Below are 18917 nucleotides of genomic sequence, written 5' to 3'. Positions count from 1 at the left end.
AGGGCACCGGACCACAGCCCCTCCCCCTCTCTTGTGCCCCTTCTCCCTCGGAGGGTCCTGACTCTTAGACTCTGAGACTTAGTTCTAACCAGCTGATTTGATCCCACTGTGCCCCACCCGGGCCCGGAGGCTCCTCAGGGCTGGGAATTCTGCCCTGAGTTTGGGCTTTCCTCTTCTGGGGGGTTCCCTTTCCCAACTGATCCCAGCTGGTCTTTAAATTAGTGTAGTTTGTCCCTCCCTAAGCCCAAGCATGTCTCTTTCTTCCCTAGCAGCATTTGGCGTGAGAGCCTGGCTCCTCTCCCTTCAGCTGTACTCTCTCTCCCTTCAGGGTGTACTCTCTGCCCGCCCTCAGTTCCTGCTCCAGGCAGGTTACAGGTGATCTGACCCTCACCACCTTTGAAAGCGCTCCTACCAGCATCCAGTTACGTTCCCACCCCAGCTCAAGGCAGGCAGGGCCCCTCACTCAGCAGTCCGTCATCCTGGGAACATCCGCGGGAAGGCTGTCTGGAGTCAGAAGCCATGGCTCTGGTTCAGATTCTTCACTGGCCGGCTGTGTACCTTCGTGTGAGTCACTTCACTCTTCCAAGCCTCGCTTTTCTCCTTTGAAAATGAAGATATGGTACTGCGTCCCTCAAAGGGGCATTGGAAATATCTGACTTGCGTGAAAATGCCCTGTAAAATAGCTCCAGGCACTCTCCCCGGAAAGAGAAAGAGTTTGTGGGCAGAAAAAGGTGGGTTTGAGTCTCGACTCTGTCACTTTCTACCTGTGTGACATTGCAAGTGATGTAATCCCTCTGAGCCTTAATTTTCTCATTTGTAACTTGTTCTAGGCATTTGTTTAATATGTCTTCACCTCGTCACCCCTTCTCACCCTCAGGGCATATTTTTATTTCCCTTTTGGAAGGACTGTATCTGTCCTCAACAAGTTTACAGTCTGGTAGGGGAGGTACGACATAAAGATAAATAACTATTAGACAAGACGGGGCCTTATGGTGCCATAGAAGAGGTACGGATAAAGTGCTATGAGGTCAGAAGATGGAGAGATTACTTCTGTCTGGCGAGTCCAGGAATGCTTCCTGGAGGAAGTGGCATTTGGACAAGCTCTGAAAGGATGGGTAGGGTATGGCTGAAGAAACTTGGGTGGTTGTGATCAAAGAAGAATGTAAATAAAAGCAGGTGAGTGGGAAGGCATGGCTCCTGTGACTCATTTTGGGTGGAGCCAAGTGTATCAAAGGGCAATGAAGATAAGGTACAAGGGCAGAAAGTAAGCTAAAGGTTGACCATGGCAGCTGAAGAGTTTGGACATTGTTCTGAAGGCTGTGGGGGAGCTGCTGGGCTTCACTCTGAAGGCTGTTGAGCTTTGTCTTGGGTGAAGGGTCCATGACCAGATTTGGGCAGCAGCATGTAAAGTAGATGGGAGAGAAGAGAGCTTGCAGGAGGAGCAGCTAGGAGAGTATTACGAATAGTTTAGGTCTTCGGACTCTGCATGCGTTGTGTAATTCGGGATGATTTGGGGGTCCTGGAGAGGATCTGCTAGTCACTTGGAGCTTCTACATCCTCTGAGTTGAAATCCGTCATTAGATAAATGTAAAAGGTGTAGGGTTTATGGAAGTATCACACGCTTAGGTTATATATGTAATTTGTCTTTCTCCTTAATCCTTTCCTTCTTTTGAATCTTTTGTTGTTGTTGTTGTTAATCATCATCCAAGGATATTATTTTCCATTGCTTTTTTAAAGAGTGGGAGAAGGGAGGGAGGAAAGAGGAGAGAGAGAAAGAGAGAGAGAAACATTTATGAGAGACACATCGATTGGTTGCCTCCCGCCCCCACTCCCACCCCCTGACCAGGGCGAGGATTGAACCTGCAACCCTTCAGTGTGCAGACCGACGCTTTAACGACTGAGCCATACCAGCCAGGGCTGCTTTTGTGTTCTTGATTAGCAGATAACTCCTTTCCCAGGGCCTCCTCTTGGCTAGCTAGGCAGGCAACTAAATGTCAGCCTGTCTAGAAGTCTAATAGCAGCACCTGTGTGGCAGCCGCCTCTAGAATCAAAGAGGAGCATGTGTTTAGATCTGCCCTCCCCACCCCCCATCAGTTCAGAGGACTCCTGGGCTCCACCTCCAGCCTGACCCTCCGCCCTTGCTTCAACCCTCCACTTGCAAGTCTATAAGACATTGGTACTCAAGTTACGCATCTGAAACGCAACATGCTGGAAACTAAACTCATAATTTGCTCACATCAAACCATCTCTTCCTTCTGGCATCCTTCCGTCTGTTCATGCCTTTGCCATTCTCTTAGGTACTCAGGTAAAGCACCTTGGAGTTACCTTCCCTTTCTCCTCTACTTTCCTCCACTCGAATCCTTCCTCTTCACTAATGAGTCCTACATTCTTTCTATGTGCCTCTAATTCCTTCTCTGTTCCCTGCCGGCCCTGCTCCAGCCAAGCCTACCACCTACTGTCACCCACCATTACAAGAGCCTCTCCCCTACCTAGCTCTAGCTCCCACAGGGCCTCTAGGCCAGTGATGGTGAACCTTTTGAGCTCGGTGTGTCAGCATTTTGAAAAACCCTAACTTAACTCTGGTGCCGTGTCACATATAGAAATTTTTTGATATTTGCAACCATAGTAAAACAAAGATGTATATTTTTGATATTTATTTTATATATTTAAATGCCATTTAACAAAGAAAATTCAACCAAAAAAATGAGTTCGCGTGTCACCTCTGACACGCGTGTCATAGGATGGCCATCACTGCTCTAGGCAAATCCAGATCCTCAAATTCACTACTCAGCGCCCTCCATCATCTGACCTTTGTCTGCCCTGCTCACCCAATTCCCCCATACTTTCCTCATGGGCTCACAGTCCCCATCAAACCTTCGCTCAAGTCCTGCATCCCTCCTGGACCGCCCCCCTCTTCCACCTTCCCTGGGCTGACTCCCTCTGGCTCCATTCCCGCCCTGGGAAACCTGTGCTCTCTCCTGCAGCAGCTGGGATTGGGCTTTGGGATGTGACATTCCTACGGGGCAGGGAGGTGCTTTCCCCTTGATTTTCCTTCCAAACTCCCTCCAAGAGTAGGAGTTCCATTTCCCTCCTCTGCGCGCGCACTCCTCGCACTCCTGGCTCACCCGCGCCAGCTGTCATCTTCCTGGTTCCCTGTGCCGGGCCACAGAACAGCCAGTTGCAGCAGCACCGGGACCACATTCTCCCTAGTGGCCAGGATGCACTCCTTGCCTCTCCGGCATGTGGAGGTTTTCTAGAGCCTGGAGAGAGGGAGTCAGCGTTTAGAGCTGGAGCTTGGTAATCCCTCTACTAAACTCCTTCTGTGTCTCTCTAATCCATCAGACCCTTGCCTTTCCCTTTCCCTCATCCTCCAGTCTATTGAGCCCGTCTAGGTCAGGCTGAATGACAGAACAAAGGCGGAGTAGGAAAACAGGCAGGACGCCTTTGTAGAGGGCGGAGTCGCTTGAGGAATACCAGAGAGAGACTTTCAAGACAGAAGTTGGTAGTTTTAGACCTGGACCCCCACCTATCTGTGCTCAGGCACAGGGCTGGCCCTGGTAATTGCACTTGGAGCTTTCTGGGTCTTGCATCCCCAAGATCTGGAAATACTTAATCCACGACGGCTCCTTTATCTCCAGAGGGTAGCCCTCTGTTGCCCGCAGAGTGCCTCTGAGCCTGCTCCCTCTTTGTTTACCTCTGTGTCGAAAAACCCTTCCTGCATCTGTGAGCACTGAGCTGCCCACCTGTGTTCACTCCCAGTGAGAGGTGTGAAGGACAGAGAGGGCATGGGACAGGGAGTCCTGGGGGAGCCCTGGGTCTGGTCCCTGGCGGCTCTGCCACTGTCCCTCCACATGACCGTGAGTGAGTCACCTGGGTAAGCCTGTTCCAGCCTCAGGGTTTGCATCTGTACATACAGCAAGGGGAATGGGCATGGACTTGTTGACAAGTGGAGGGTTTTTTTCAAAATGGATCTTAGGAGAGAGCCCACTAAGTAAACGAGGTTACAGGGTGCGGGGAGGTCTGCCGGACCCTTGACCCCTTCTGCAGTGGTCCCTGAGCCAGATCATCTTGGATCTTTTCCAGGTGTCCAGGTCTTGAGGTTCTCATTGCTGGTATGTGATAGGGGCTGGGGAATGGGTCCAGATTCAAGTGAGTTCAGCAAAGAATCAACTCAGGGGAAGGTATCCGACCTGGCCCACGGCGGGTGCAGGTGTTGGGGGCGGGGTGTTGTGTACATGCTGGTCCTGGGAGAAGGTGCACTGTCTTCACCTCTGAGCAAATAAAATGCACGTGTCTATGGGAGGAAAGCCCAGAGCTTTCATCTGAGCTCCAAGCCACTTACGGCCTCCCAGATATTAAGAACAGCCCACAAGGTTTTGTAATCACTTTTGCAAACGTTTCATAGTGGTCACCTCAAACTTGAGTCCCATTTTAATTCAGATGAACTAGGCGGCAAGCTCCGTTGAGGTCAGAACCCGCTCCGTACTGAGAGTCAGTGTCATAATCGAGGACACGGGTGGCATTTGATGAATACAATGTGCGCCTGAACATACGTGTGCCTTCCGATAAGCAGGGATGTTAAAAATAATGAATATGTAAATGTTTGAGGGCATATTTAATATATCATCTTGGTGACATGTTTTAAATCACATACTATATAAAATAATACATTAAACGAAAAATATGCCCCCCCCAATGCTCCCTGTTTATAAAACACTGAAACACTTCACTTACATCTTTGACATCACTGTCCTTCTCATCACAGAACCACTCTTCGAATCTACTGTCTGTGTTCTGACCTATATCACTGTCCCTACAGTCGAAGGAGAGTTGGCTATTTCCTATTAGGCCAGAAGTGTTTATTTTTTATTTAAGTGTAGTTATTATACAATCTTATATCAGTTATGTTCATTTGGCATTTTTATACCTTGTAATGTGATCACCCCACTCATTTTATTTTATTAATAACAGTTATTTTGAGATATAACTCACACACCATAGAATTCATCCTTTAAAAATGTAAAGTTTGGTCTGACCAGCGTGGCTCAGCGGTTGAGCTTCAATCTATGAACCAGGAGGTCATGGTTCAAATCCTAATCATTAATGTTTCTATCCCTCTCTCGTCCTCTCTCTGAAATCAGTGAAAACATTAAAAAATGTGCAGTTTGGTGAATTCACAGAGTTGTGCAACAATCACTGCCGCGTCATTGCAGAACATTTTCCTCACCCCACAAAGAAACCTGTACCCTTAGCAGTCACTCCTTATTCTCCCCACCCTCCCCAGTCCCTGGCAATCACTAATCTACTTTAAATAGGATTTGCCTATTCTGGACATTTCATATTAATGGAATTGTGCAACATTGTGACCTTTTATGACTAGCTTTCTTTCCCTTAGCATAATGTTTTCAAGGTTCATTCATGTAGCATGAATCAGTTTTTCATTCCTTTTGGCCAAATAATATTACATTATATGGATATAGCACGTTTTGTTTGTCCATTTATTTGTTGATGAAGATTTGAGTTGTTTCCACTTTTTGATCATTATAAAATGTTGCTGTGAACATCTGTGAGCAAGTTTTGGTGTGGACATATGTTTTCATTTCTTTTAGTTATATACCCAGGAGTGGAATTGCTGGACCGTGTGACAACTCTGTGTTTAACATTTTGAGTAATGGCTGAACTGCTTTCTACAGCAGCGGCACCATTTTACATTCCCATTAGCAATGCATGATGGTTCCAATTTCTCCCTATCTTCACCCAATACTTTGTTATTGTCTGCAATTTTGATTATGGCTATTCTAGTGGGCTTGGAGTGGTATCTTGTGGTTTTAACTCGCGTTTCCCTTATGACTAATGATGGAGCATCTTTTCATGTACTCATTGGCCATGTGTATGTTTTTTTTTTTTGGAGAAATGTCTAATCAAATTGTATAGAAGGTATTTCTTTTAGATATCCACAATGCATCACTTAGTATATTGCTTTTAAAAATGATCTTTTAAATGTCTTCTCACAACAAAATTCAGGGCTTTTTGTGAAGCTATACCCCCAAGTAAAGTATCTAAATCTACATTATGGTATCATGTTTGGAAAAAACCCCAATAATTCTATCCAGTGACCTCCATAAGCATCTAAGACTTGCATTGACTGAAGTGATGTCAGGCTAATATTTTCCCCAAACAGTATATTTTTGTTTAAAACAGGGTAATTGAAAAAGAGTGGCATAATATGCAAGATTCTGTCAGGGCTAGAATATAAGCTTCCTCTTTTTTGACAGATAATTTGGGGATGGGGAGAGCTTTACTTAAACTTAAAGATGTATAATATTTAAAAACGAGTAGGTGGATGAACAGATAGACAGGTGACTTTAGGAATGAACAAATGGACAAAAGAAAGAGTGCAAACTACTAAGCCAGTCAACCAAACAACTGCACCAATCGAATTCTCTTTATCCTCTCTGAATTCCGACCCAGAAAACCAGCATTGGTCTATATTTTATACTGTACAGGATCATCTATAAAATTGTTTAAAAAGCAGATTTGCAGTTATACGTTGGAAACAAGACACCATACTTTCTGTTGTCTGGAATATCTTTATCATCGTCCTTTAAAATGGGACCACCTGAGTCTGCTCAGTTTCCTGGAGGTGATTGAGAAACCCAAAGACTAAGTAACATGACTGTGGGATTTGCTTCAGGGTTATGGTTGCTGGAGCAGGACCTTTAGGGGTGTGAGATGATACAGGGCTCTCTTAGGGTTTGCCTTGTTCGGGCCCTGAGTCCACTGCTGCCTTTCCACCAGCGTGACGACAGGGTTGCTGGTGCCTCATGCATGGCCTGGGGCCTGGCGCCTTCCCCTTCTCCCTTCTGCGGTGAGACAGCCACATCCATCTCACAAACAACACTCACTAGTGATTCACCAACAAATTCCACACAGACACTGCCCCTCCCCGTCTTCCCTTCTGGTCTTCTCTTAAGAAGACACACGTGAACTGGAGAATAGGGTTCTGGATATTGGGGTAGAGCGAGGAAAGAAAAGAGAAAGAATGGCAGGCAGAGGAACAAAAATGGAAGCTGTGGCCAGACACATGAGGTGACAGAGACTTGGTGAAAGTTGTAGAGGTGGCTTTTTTTTTTTTTTAAAATATATTTTATTGATTTTTTACAGAGAGGAAGGGAGAGGGATAGAGAGTTAGAAACATCGATGAGAGAGAAACATCGATCAGCTGCCTCCTGCACACCTCCTACTAGGGATGTGCCCGCAACCCAGGTACATGCCCTTGACCGGAATCGAACCCGGGACCCTTCAGTCCACAGGCTGACGCTCTATCCACTGAGCCAAACCGGTTAGGGCTAGAGGTGGCTTTTAAGGCACAGACCCTGGAGGGGGATTAATGATAGATGACACCGCTCTTTAGAAAGACCTTCATGGCAGCCATAGGACAGGCTCCTGTGACATTTACTCTGGAATGTGTGTGGCTGGGGTTGAGGTGAGGGAGGAAGGGACTGAGGAAGGACATGTGGACAAGGCCTAACTCCTTCTGTTACCAATGGTGGTCGGTAAAGAAAGTTAGGGCTGCAGGTCTGTGTGTATCAGGGTTAGGGTCCCTTCCATAGCATTTTAGTCCATTCCTAGATGGGATCTCAGCGATTGCTAGTCTTTCCTTCTGTGCCATGGCCACACTGAGTCTAAACTGTCCCCCAGGTGGGTGTTTCCCTTGGTTTATAACCCTCTGTGAGGAAGGACAGTTGACAGTCTTCCTCCTCGAAGTCCTGTTCCTTATTCTGAGCATATGGGATCAGTGGCTCTAATGTGGTGAACCGGAGGCCAGGCTCTGCATTATGTAGCACCTACTCCGGGCCAGGTGCTGTGCTAGGCTCTGGGGTACAAATGTGAACAAGAGACCATCCTTGAGGTGACGGAGCAGGGCGAGCAGTCACAATAAAACCAGATGTGTTGCAAGAGGGTGGTCAAATGCTGGAGTCACGAAGGCCAGAGCTACCAACCTTACCAAGGGGCGGCCAAAAAGGCTTCACAAATGAGGTGATTCTGGGAAGGGTTTTGAAGAACGGATAGGAGTGCGCCAGGCCGAGAAAGGGCAGGGAGATGCTCTTCCAGGTGGAGAGCATAGCATATTGAAAGGTAAGAAGGCACCGAAGAGGATAGCCTGTTTGGGAAGCTGTGAACAGCTCAGGACAGCTGAATCCAACAGGACCAAGGTGTCGCCCTTTGTCCTGGTCTCTTGGCATTAGACATTATTCTCTAACAACAGGAAGCTATAGGATACATAGGCTAAGCATACAGGTAGGAGATGTTGCTACAGGACTTTTTAAGCAGGGAAGGGAGTCAGATTTTTGTTATGGAAAAGAGGCCTCCGGCCCTGGGTCAGAGCAGCTCTTATGCCAAACACAGAGCAGGCTTTGGATCAGAGACCCCCAGACTTGGGCACAGGCTGCCAGCAGGGCCATGCCTATGGTCTGGGACGTGGGTGTCTCAGTGACCCACACTGCTGGCTGGCAAGAGGGTGGTGGCAAGGGCTGGCCTGGAGGAGGAGCCCACTTCCTGCTGGCAGCCCACTTCCTGCTGTGTGCAGAGGGTAATGGCACAGAGAGAACAGAGGGGACTTGTCCCGATGAGCAAGAACCTGCCTCCAGCGGGGAAACAAGGAGGGTGAGATGGTGCTTCGGGTACTGGAACCAGGAATCCATGAAGAAGACACCCGCCTGGAATGCAAGGGGCCAGACAGGCATGGATTTTCGCCCCCACAGCAGGAATAGGGTGTCCCCTGGAGTTACGGAGCGGATAGGGTATTTGGGCCTGGAGGGCTCTGGTGGAGGCAAAGGGACGGGACATGGGACGGACGGATGGACGGGAGCTCACATTCCTCCTTCCCGGCACCCCCCCTCCCAGAGCTCTTGGCCGCCCCAGCCGTTTCTGCCAGGCTCATGTTATCTTGAGATAAAATTATTTTTCACAAGTACGTGCTTTGCTGAACAGGATGGTGGAAGGCGGGGACCTTGTCTTGTGCCCCTTTGCCTCCCAACCATGTTCTCACACAAGTCAGGATGTGAACCTTGCGCTCAGCCAACGCTCGTTCAGATCTGAGGTTTTAGGGAAAGAATCTGAGGAAAAAGTACGGATTTAGACATGGTCTCCGACACCTGTGGAGATGAGGTGCACCAGCAGGGTTTACATGAGAGCAAGAGACACAGCATTTGGTCAGCTGCTAAAAGACACCCGTGGGAGGACTCCCTGATCCAGGGGGGACACACTTTGGAGAACATTCTGAGCGGAAGCAGCCTGGACCCTCCGTGTAGCTCCTCGAAGGCCAGGGCCACCAGCACACAGGTTACCAGCTCTGGCTCCAAAGTTCCCTCTAGGGAGCAGCCCGAGAATCTGCATTTCGGACAGTTTGCAGGTGATGTGAATTGTGCTGGCCCAGGAGCCACACTTTGAGAACCACTGCTGCAGAGCCGGTTCGGTTATCAGGGGTGTGTCTGCAGTCAGACCCAGGCAGCCATGTTGTCCTTTTCTGGTTTTGCTTTGTTTTGTTCCTAACACTCCACACATGGCTTTGATGCCCACCCTGGTTGAAACACCTACCATGTCTCCATGGGCTCTGCCATGAGCCCCACCTTTCATCTGCCCAAGGCCCCCGGAGGGCCTGGCCGACTTTCCCTGCTTCTGGTCTTTGTCCATGGTCTTCCCTCCATCAGGACGGCCTCTCCCAGGCTTCCTACATCCCTACCTCTCAGACCCCTCTAGGCCTGAACCCTAATGGCAACTCTGCCTGCCCTTCCCCCAGCACCTCAGTCTGCTTTCATCTCCCAGCCTGTCTGTTTCTTCAACCCTCTTCCTGACTCTGGCAGGACTTCCCTTCTGCCTAATGTTACTGCTGGTTACGGTGCCCTCTGTCTTAGCACTGCCACCATAACAAAATACCATGGAGTGTGCAGAGGAAACAGCAGGCTTATTTTCTCGCAGCTCTGGAGGCTGGGAGTCTGAGAGCAGGGTCACCATGTCAGTTTCTGGTGAGGGCTGTCTGCATGGATTGTGGACCTTGGCCTTGTCTGCATGCCGTGTCCTCTCATGGCCTTTCCTTGGTGCGTGTGCACAAGACAGAGGCGGTGGCGGGGGTGGAGGGGCATGCTCTTGTCATTCTTCCTTTTCTTTAAATTGATTTTCTTTTTAAATATATTTTATTGATTTTTTACAGAGAGGAAGGGAGAGGGATAGAGAGTTAGAAACATCGATGAGAGAGAAACATCGATCAGTTGCCTCCTGCACACCCCCTACTAGGGATGTGCCCATACCCAAGGTACATGCCCTTGACCGGAATCGAACCTGGGACCCTTCATTTCGCAGGCTGATGCTCTATCCACTGAGCCAAACCGGTTAGGGCTCCTTTTCTTATAAGGACACTAAATCTATCAGATCAGGGCCCACCCTGATGACCTCATATAACCTTAATTGCTTCCATAAAGGCCCCATCTCTAGATATAGACACAGTGGTTAGCGCTTCAACATTTGGATTTTGGAGGGAAACCAACATTCAGTCCATAACACTGTCTTTTCCAGTTAGACTATCTCTCTCGGAGGTCCCAGTCACGGTGCCTGTGTCTGCCCTCAGTGGCTATTGAGGGAGGTGTTCCATCAGTGTCTACCTAATCACCGCGAAGGTTTGAAAAACAAACCAAAACAAGCCAAGACCTATTTGTTTACTTTGGCCCTTACTGGCCCCTAGTCCTTGAAATGTACCCGCAAAGGCCAAGGAGGTGGAGAAGAGAAGGTGTTGGCTGAACCCCGTCCATGAGATGGCGTGGCTGGGTGCCAGAGTTGTCAATGGGCTCATCAGCCTTGAAAATAATGTGGTTTCTAATCTGTAATCACTGAGGGAACTACCGCCCCCAGAGCCAAATTAAGAATGTTTTCCTTGGGCAAAAAAACCCCTGTGCTGCCTTTGGCATCCGTGACCGCCTCAGGAATCTCATTACGTGATGGAGCCTTCTCTCTTTTTTTGCTCATTCCCTCACTTCCTCCAGATCTGCACCTTCCGGTTCTCAGATGACAAATAGCCAAGCTCTCGTTCTGCCCTCTTCAACACTTTGAATAACTTCCAAACATGGTTCCTCTCCCCAAGACTTGTCCCTTAGTTCTTGCTGTTTTATCTCCTTCCTTTCACGTGAAGCCGCTGGTGTCCCCTTGCCTGAGGACCCACACGAATCACAGAAGCCTGAGTGACTGATACATTTCTGGGAACTACTGCCCTTTGCTGTCTATTTACAACTGCTTAATGCCAAGGTCACGGGGTGGGGGGCTTCGGGGGTGGGGGGGAGGACCCACAGAATGTGCTTATATTCTCCATCAACCTCTACCTTGTGCGTGAAACCTGTCCCCTGACTCAGGGCTTTTCCCTATTTTTTTCTTTTCTTCCCTGTTCCTCTGAGTCTCCTGGTTAAAGGAAGAAAAAAGAGAAACATGCCCTAAGTTTGGAAAAAGGATTCCTAGACTCAGTTCTTGAGCCCATCTTTCACTTTTTAGGAAAATGGCGAGCCTGCAAGCTCATGTCTTTGTGTACCATCGCCCCACTCCGTCCCCTCCCCTCTCAGCACAAGCTTGGGCCTGATATTATTGCTTCTTTAAATATGGAGCAATCCAGTCTCCCAGTGGAGGCAAGGGAACATCCGCCTTCACACAAACAACTCACGCTCCATCAGCCTGCAGTGCTCATAATGGTTAGGAGCAAGCCCTCAGCCTCAAGGTGTGGCTCCTTATTTCCTGGAGATGTGGCCTCAAGCACATTCTTAACCCCTCCAGTCCTCCGCTTCCCTGCGTGCCTAATGGTGATAACGGTGGCGCTTTCCTTAAAGAGATAGTGCAAAGATTAAAAATTGATAACCTATTTATGTGTATAAAGCACGTAGCATTGGTGCATTTCACATAAGTACTCAATACATTTAACAATTGTTTTTATCAATGGTGCACACTATCAGAACACAGAAATCTGTGTGTAACTGAAATGCCACCTGGACCCCTGCCCCCTTGTCTATCTCACTTGGCAGACACTCCAGCTCCATAGCCTATGGCAACCCAAGGTCCTGCCCCAGGATCTCTGCCCATTCTAGACACTTCCTTGTGCTTCCGGCCACCTCTATGCTGCCAGATCTTGTTCAGTCTTATCACCCCAGGCCATAGAGCTCAGCCCATTCACCAGTTACCCCAAGAAGCCCAAACACACAGGACGTTTGGTTTTGTGGTTTTACTGAAGAATGGGAGGGAGGAGGAAGAGTGTTCTGGAGAGGGTCGGGTCCTGCAGCACTTGCCTCTTTTTCTGCTCTCCTTCCCCTCCTCCTTCCTTTCCTTTTCCAGAGCAAATGACACCAGCCCAGGCTCCCTGAGCCTCATTGAACTGCATTGATTTGGTGGTGAATTACCTTCGTCTGTTTGGGCTGCTATAACAAAATACCGTGGACTGGGTGGCTTATAAACAACATTCATTTCTCAGTCCTGTAGGCTGGAAGTCCAAGGTCAAGGCCCTGACAGATTCATTGTCTGGTGGGGACCTGCTTCCTTGTTTATAGACAGCTTTTCCCTGTGTCCTCACATAGTGGGAGGGGCCAGGGGTCTCTCTGGGGCCTCTTTTATAAGGACACAAATCCTATCACGAGGGCTCTACCCTCATGACTTAGTCATCTCCCGAAAGCCTCACCTCCTAATACCACCACTTTGGGGTTGAGGGTGTCCACATGAATTTGGGAGGAATACAACTATTCAATAAATAGCTTGAATATTTCTAAACAAATACACCTTCTAATATTTCTAAACAAATTCTTCCTGGAGGAATTCTGTTACCCTCTCCTAAGGGAATAGAACCTCATCACCTTTACTCATGCTCAAACAAAAATGCTCCATCCTCAGGGCAGGACTGCGCATGGTGACATCCGCGTGAGCCCGAGTGGTGGGCGGCATGGTGGAGGTGGGAGCTGCTGCCCTGCCTGAGGGTTTTAGGGCTTGGAGAAGGGTCTGTGGGAACAGATGCCCATTCCCGAGCAAAGGCAAACTGAGCCAGGGCTGGGTTTTACTGCTTGTGAAGGGAAGCGGTTGCTTTCCCCAGACTGCAGACCTGACTTTCTGGCAATGGGACTTTGTGACCCATCAGAAATTTTGAGAAGTAGACAAATTACACATGGTTGATTCAGGTGTGCAAAATAAACAAAACCTGTGACAGGGCTGACACACGGGAAGATGAGTCAGGTAAAAATGCACATACCTCAGCCATGAAGGAGACCGGGAGCTCATCGTGATGGAGGTCACCCGGAGGGCTCTGGGCTGTCCTAGGAACTGTGAGAAGCAGGAGAGGCGCAGACCTCTGGCTACAAGGTGACTGGCCTTTTGACACGCAGTCCCAAAGGTGTCCACACTCCTCATTCCCCAAAGTGGTATTCATGTCTCATACCTTTGCCGGAAGAGCTATTTCTTCTACCCAAATGCTCCACAATGCCTAATACTTCCTCTTTCTTTTTATTCACCCTTTGAAATCCTCCCCAGCTTTTGCTGCACCACCTCTGTGGGGCCTTCCGGATAGCCTCTTGCCTGTGGTCAGAATGGCTGGCCCTGTTCTCACTGCGCTCCCAGCACATGGTCTTGGTGACAATGGGCCCTTCCTCCTTCGGACTCCCAGTGAGTCCTGTAAGACCATCTTGCCTAATTTTTTTTTTGGTTAATCCTCACCACCTGAGGACATTTTTCCCCATTGCTCTTTAGAGAGAGTGGAAGAAAGGAAGTGAGAGAGAGAGAGAGAGAGAGACAGACAGACAGACAGACAGAGAGACAGGCAGACATTGATTGGTTGCCTCTGGCATGCACCTTGACTAGGGCTGGGGATGAAACCTGCAACTCAGGTACAAACCCTTGACTAAGAATCAAACCCAGGATCCTTTGGTGCACAGGCCGATCTTCTAACCACTGAGAAACACTGGCTAGGGCCATCTTACCCATTTTTAAATCCACTCTCAGCCCTATCTGGTGGCTTAGGCAGTGTCTGGCCTACAGTAAATTCTCCACGTATCTTAAAAAAACCCCATTCACTGTGGTTGTGAAGTTATGGAGAACCTCATTCAGCTACCGGTCTGGTCACTCAAGACCATGGTGTTTATTATAGGCATTTTGCCCTCTTGGAGTTTCCATTTATGGACGAGGAAGAAAGAGCTCAAGAAAGGGATTCTGTGAATTCTAATTTTTACTCTGTTCTCATAGAACTACTTGCTTTCTGCTCGCATGTTGCTGTGAGTAATGGGGAAAGTGATGGAGAGTTTTCTTTGATCACAGAAAAGTGGAGAATCATAATGGACCAGAAACACCCCCATTGAACAAGAATTATTTAAGGATAGGAGTGGTAGACTGCAAAGTCATCTATCTAGTCTAATCATCTCTTGGAGAAAGGTCTTTCCCTTGAGCACCTGTGGAGAATGTCTCTCCAGAGAACTCATCCTTGTTGGAAGGTTCTTATTGCTAGAAGGTTCTTACTTTCACAGACTGAACTCTCTCTAAGACACACCTGCTGCAGCTGCCCCCAGCAACAGCCCAGAATAATGACTATTTCTCAATATGACAGCGCTCAAAGATAGGGACCACCTACCCCTTATTCTCTGACCCAGACTTTACAGACAGAGTTGCCCCCACCCCTTCCTTACATGACATGGTTTTCAGATGCCTCCCCTTCTGGCTCTCCAATTCTGCATATATGATTTGGTCACCATCTTAAAATGTCATGGCCAGCAGTACACGTACCTCCACAAGAAACAAGACCTCTTAGCTGATGGTGCCCAGACTTTGTCACGGTGGGCTCCTATCTTTCCCCTCTCCAAATGCGCCTTTGGTTTGGAAATTTTCTGTTAATTAAACTTACGGAGTAAAAGTCCATCTGCAACTCCTTTTATGTTTGAATTCCTCAGCCTGGCTTTCATGGTCCCAGGACTCCTCTGCAGTTCCTGTCTGGTCTGCTCTCCCAGCCTTACTTCTTACTACTAACCGTGCTTGCATTAGCCAGCCCAGGCTGCATGACAAATGGCATCGGCTGGGTGGCTTAAACAAAAGACATCTATTTCCTCACAATTCTGGAGGCTGGAAGGCCAAGATTAAAGTGTCAGCAAAGTTGGTTTCTTCTGAGGCCTCTCTCCTTGGTTTGTAGATGCCTGCCTTCTTCCTGTGCCCTCACAGGGCCTTCCCTCTGTTTATGTCCTTGCCCTAATTTTCTCATCTTATAGGGACATCAGTCATATTGGATTAGGGCCCACCCTAATGGCCTTATTTTACCTCCATTACCTCACTAACGCCCCTATCTCCAAACAGTCACATTCTGCGGTACTGGGGGTCCGTACTTCCACTCAGGAATTTGGGGAGATACGATTCTGCTCCTAACATTCTACCTTACCTTTGTCTAGTTAAGCTGGTTTTATCTTGTCTTCTTAGAACATATCCTTTATTTTTACTTCTGATGCCTTTGTTCCTCTGCCTCTTGCCCTGCCTCCCCTACTTCTCCTTCCAGGCCAGTCTCCCAAGAAGCTCTCACGACAACTGATTGTCCAGTCTGTTTAGACCCACAAAGATGGAGAATTCCCTCCCTCCCGAACCAGCCCATTCTGCTGCTTCCACAGCATCCCACTCCGGCAACCTGGACCTAGAAAGACCTCAGGTTTCACACGCCACAGGTGCTTTTCCTTCTACTCTGAGATACTATTCTTGGGGCGCGGTTTCCATAGAATGTGGTCCTCTTTCTATGCTGTGAACACTCAAGCATTTCTTAATTGGTTCCCCACCATTCAGGAGTATTGCCACCCATGTTCCCTCTGCAAGACGGGGCTCTCCTCAACGTCACCTGCCAAGATCCCTCAGTCAAAGCAACATCAACAGAGCCCACTTTTCCTTCCACTCGGCTCTGCAGTTCCTCCCCAGCATGCACACACTCCAACACACACACACACACACACACACACACACACACACACACACACCCCTCCCAGCGCCTCAGCCTTGTTAGATCATCTTAATGCCGTTGCTTAGCAACCAGTAAGGGAAGTGTGATAGCACCTCCTAGCACTGTCCCTGGAACACAGCAGACAAAACAAACAGTTCCCTGGCTCCTCTCTGCCGCTAGAGGAAGGTAGCTGTCAGAGGTGGCCAGCATTATGCTCCAGAGAGAGTGGCTCATCCCCCTACGGGCCCAAATTGGTTGTTGCTTTGCTTTTACTTGGCATTGGGTAATGTCTTTGTGGGGGCGGCTGGGTAGGTGGTTCTTGAAGGGCCGGATCTCTCTGCTTGCACTTGTTCTCAGGATGCCTGTGATGGAAAAGGGCCGCTTGCAGAATCCTCTCTGCTCCCACGCAGCCCTGCCCTGCACCAAGCCAACATCCCCCCAGCCCCACCCCCAGCCACCGCGTTTCCTGCAGTCTTTTCCATTTGGAGGTCGTTCCTCAATGATCTGGCACTGCTCTGCCCCACTCCTCCTTACTGCAGCCCTCGGTGCTTCCAGCCCCTGGATCCTCTGCCTTTCAGCTTCTTCTCCATGCTGCTGGGCAGCCACTAGCCGCTCCGATCACCCATGTCTCTCCCCTGTCTCTGTCCCTTACATTCCTTACATCCCAGTCTCAGATCCCTGGGCCGAATGCCACACACGTGGCATCTGAAGCCCCCCTCCTGTTCTCTGTTCATGTCCTGATTAGAAACCGGATCGTTGTGACTCGGAATTCCTAGGTGTGTCTAGCATGCAACAGCAGAGAAGGCGAGAGGGTCTGGAGTCTGAAAACATATATTTCCATTCCAGATCCTCTTTTTCGTTGTCTTGATGATGTGACTAAGGTCAAGTTTCTCTAACTTCTCTAAGTCTTTGTTTTACAAGGGGATTGGACTATTTGCCTCACTAGGCTATTATGACAAATATGTAAACTCACAAATAGAAGGGAGCCAACAAAATTCACAGCATACAGTTGGAAAACTCCAGTCCTGTCCTCTTCTTCTATCTCTACCTCTTTATTCTTCCTTTGGCACCTGCTCTTCCTCAAGCAAAATCTAGACTTCTGGTTGGATTCTCGGAGGCAGTGCATGTCATGACTGGGCAGGGAGGCAGAGAGGGAGCTCGAGGTCCACTACTCAGTACCTCTGACCTTGGGTCCTGCACTTACCAGCCCCGAGGTTCCTTTTGTGCACCTGTGAAATGAAGCTAAGAACACCTGACTGGTCTAATGCACAGAGTTGCTGTCAAGCTCAAAGGAGATAATTATGTGTGTCAGTATCCTTTACACACATCAAGCTGTTTTACAAATTTAGAGAGACAAGTTTTCTTGGACAAACTGGGCCCCATTCCCTCCACCTTGTAAAATGAAGGTATTAGATTCCAGCATGTCTCAAGCCCCCTCAAGTTCTAAGGTTGTAAGCACACTGCGAGATGACAGTGCTCTCCGAAGGCCTCAATGGACAGAAGGAGGCCTTCTTGACACACGGTGTTTGTCTGCGAGGATAATTTGTATCGATATTTCCACTCTCTAATCCCTGGGGTCCCATGACCAAGATGGTTGGTTATCACCTGAACAAAACCTTACCCAGAAATATTTTAGAGGCTTCTTCTAGTTCTGGCTTAGGAATGCATAGAGCTCAGTCCTTTCAATAAGGAAAACAAATGAGTCAGAACATGCCCTCAGGGTGATAGAGGTACCAGGGAAGCAGCCACTGGTGTAGGTGTGTGAAGTTCATGTCACGAGTACTTCCTTGGTGGTTATGTGTTTAGTAGTGGCCTGAAAAAAGAGCTGAATTTGCAAATGGAGGATACTTGAGACAAGAGATCTCAAAGTATGTGATATCAGTCATTTACATAAAAGCATGACCAACAAATAGAATTTGGATGTTATTGAAATCTTGAAGATTGGGAGTCTGGCCAGGGACGAACAAACATTCCGAGACATTTGCATTCTCTTTGGTGAGATTTTCCCCCGGGCAATTATAGCGTCTCTTTTTATAAAGAGGATCCCAACAGGAAAGATGGATGCTGCCAGCAGCTCTCAAAGCTCTGGCTTGACTTAGAAGGAGGGTGTAACTTCACTCAGGGACTTGATGCCAACTTCCCTCTCATCCCATGGCTTCAGGGGACAGATGACTAGAGCCTTCTGTTAAAAAGTTGGGAGCTCCTCCTTTATAATAAAGTTGCGAAAGGTCAGGTACAAGTGTCACTGGTTAACCACAGAACCACTAAGAATACAGTTATTTGCCGGCGGGGGGTGGGGGGTAGAGGGTGGGGGAGCAGTGGGAGGCAAATGTATTTACGTTATGACTGGACCCATGGAATAATGATAGAATCAGAGGATGTTAAATGTTGGCAATCACCCAGTACAACCCTTTGACTAACATAAGAAAATAGTCTCCAACATGTTAACAGTGGTCAGTTGGGGATTGTGGAAATGTGGGTGATTGTTAGTTTCTAGGTTGTTTCTTTTACTTTTCAAATACAAACAACAACAACAACAAAAAACAACATAGGAAAATGACTTGCCTAAGGTCCTGTAGCAACCTGGTTGCAGAGCTTGCCTCGCCCCCAAATCTGTTGACTTTCATTCCTCTGCTTGTCTCAAGGGTGTGGGTGGAGGGGTGGAGGGTCCATCTGAGACTAAGACTGGGATTACAATTTGCAGGATAATTTGATACACCTAGGCTTTATTCCCTCTGAATAAAACATGGGCTTTTTCTACGGGGAAATGTTAAAAATTAAATGTCGGTTGAAAGCAAATCTCTCCACGCACACCTGGTTCCACAGGGTTAAAACCGCCCGCGGAAAGATGATGGGAAGATGGAACCTGTGTTTGGTTTTCTTAACCCGCATCCCACGTAGCCCATCACTTTAGGGAAGAGGAACACAGCTAATGGGGCGGGAA

The 18917-nt window shown here is 48.3% G+C and overlaps 1 protein-coding gene across 6 annotated transcripts in view; it reads left to right on the top strand.

Moving 5' to 3' along the window:
* Window positions 1–18917, top strand: part of PTK2B (protein tyrosine kinase 2 beta) — a 124966-nt gene that overhangs the window by 8460 nt on the left and 97589 nt on the right. The window lies entirely within an intron of this gene.

This window comes from Myotis myotis, unplaced genomic scaffold (assembly GCF_014108235.1).
Source record: "Myotis myotis isolate mMyoMyo1 unplaced genomic scaffold, mMyoMyo1.p scaffold_m19_p_6, whole genome shotgun sequence".
NCBI lineage: Eukaryota > Metazoa > Chordata > Mammalia > Chiroptera > Vespertilionidae > Myotis > Myotis myotis.
Note: the sequence above shows the minus strand (reverse complement) of the source record. Positions and strands in the feature narration are given on the sequence as shown.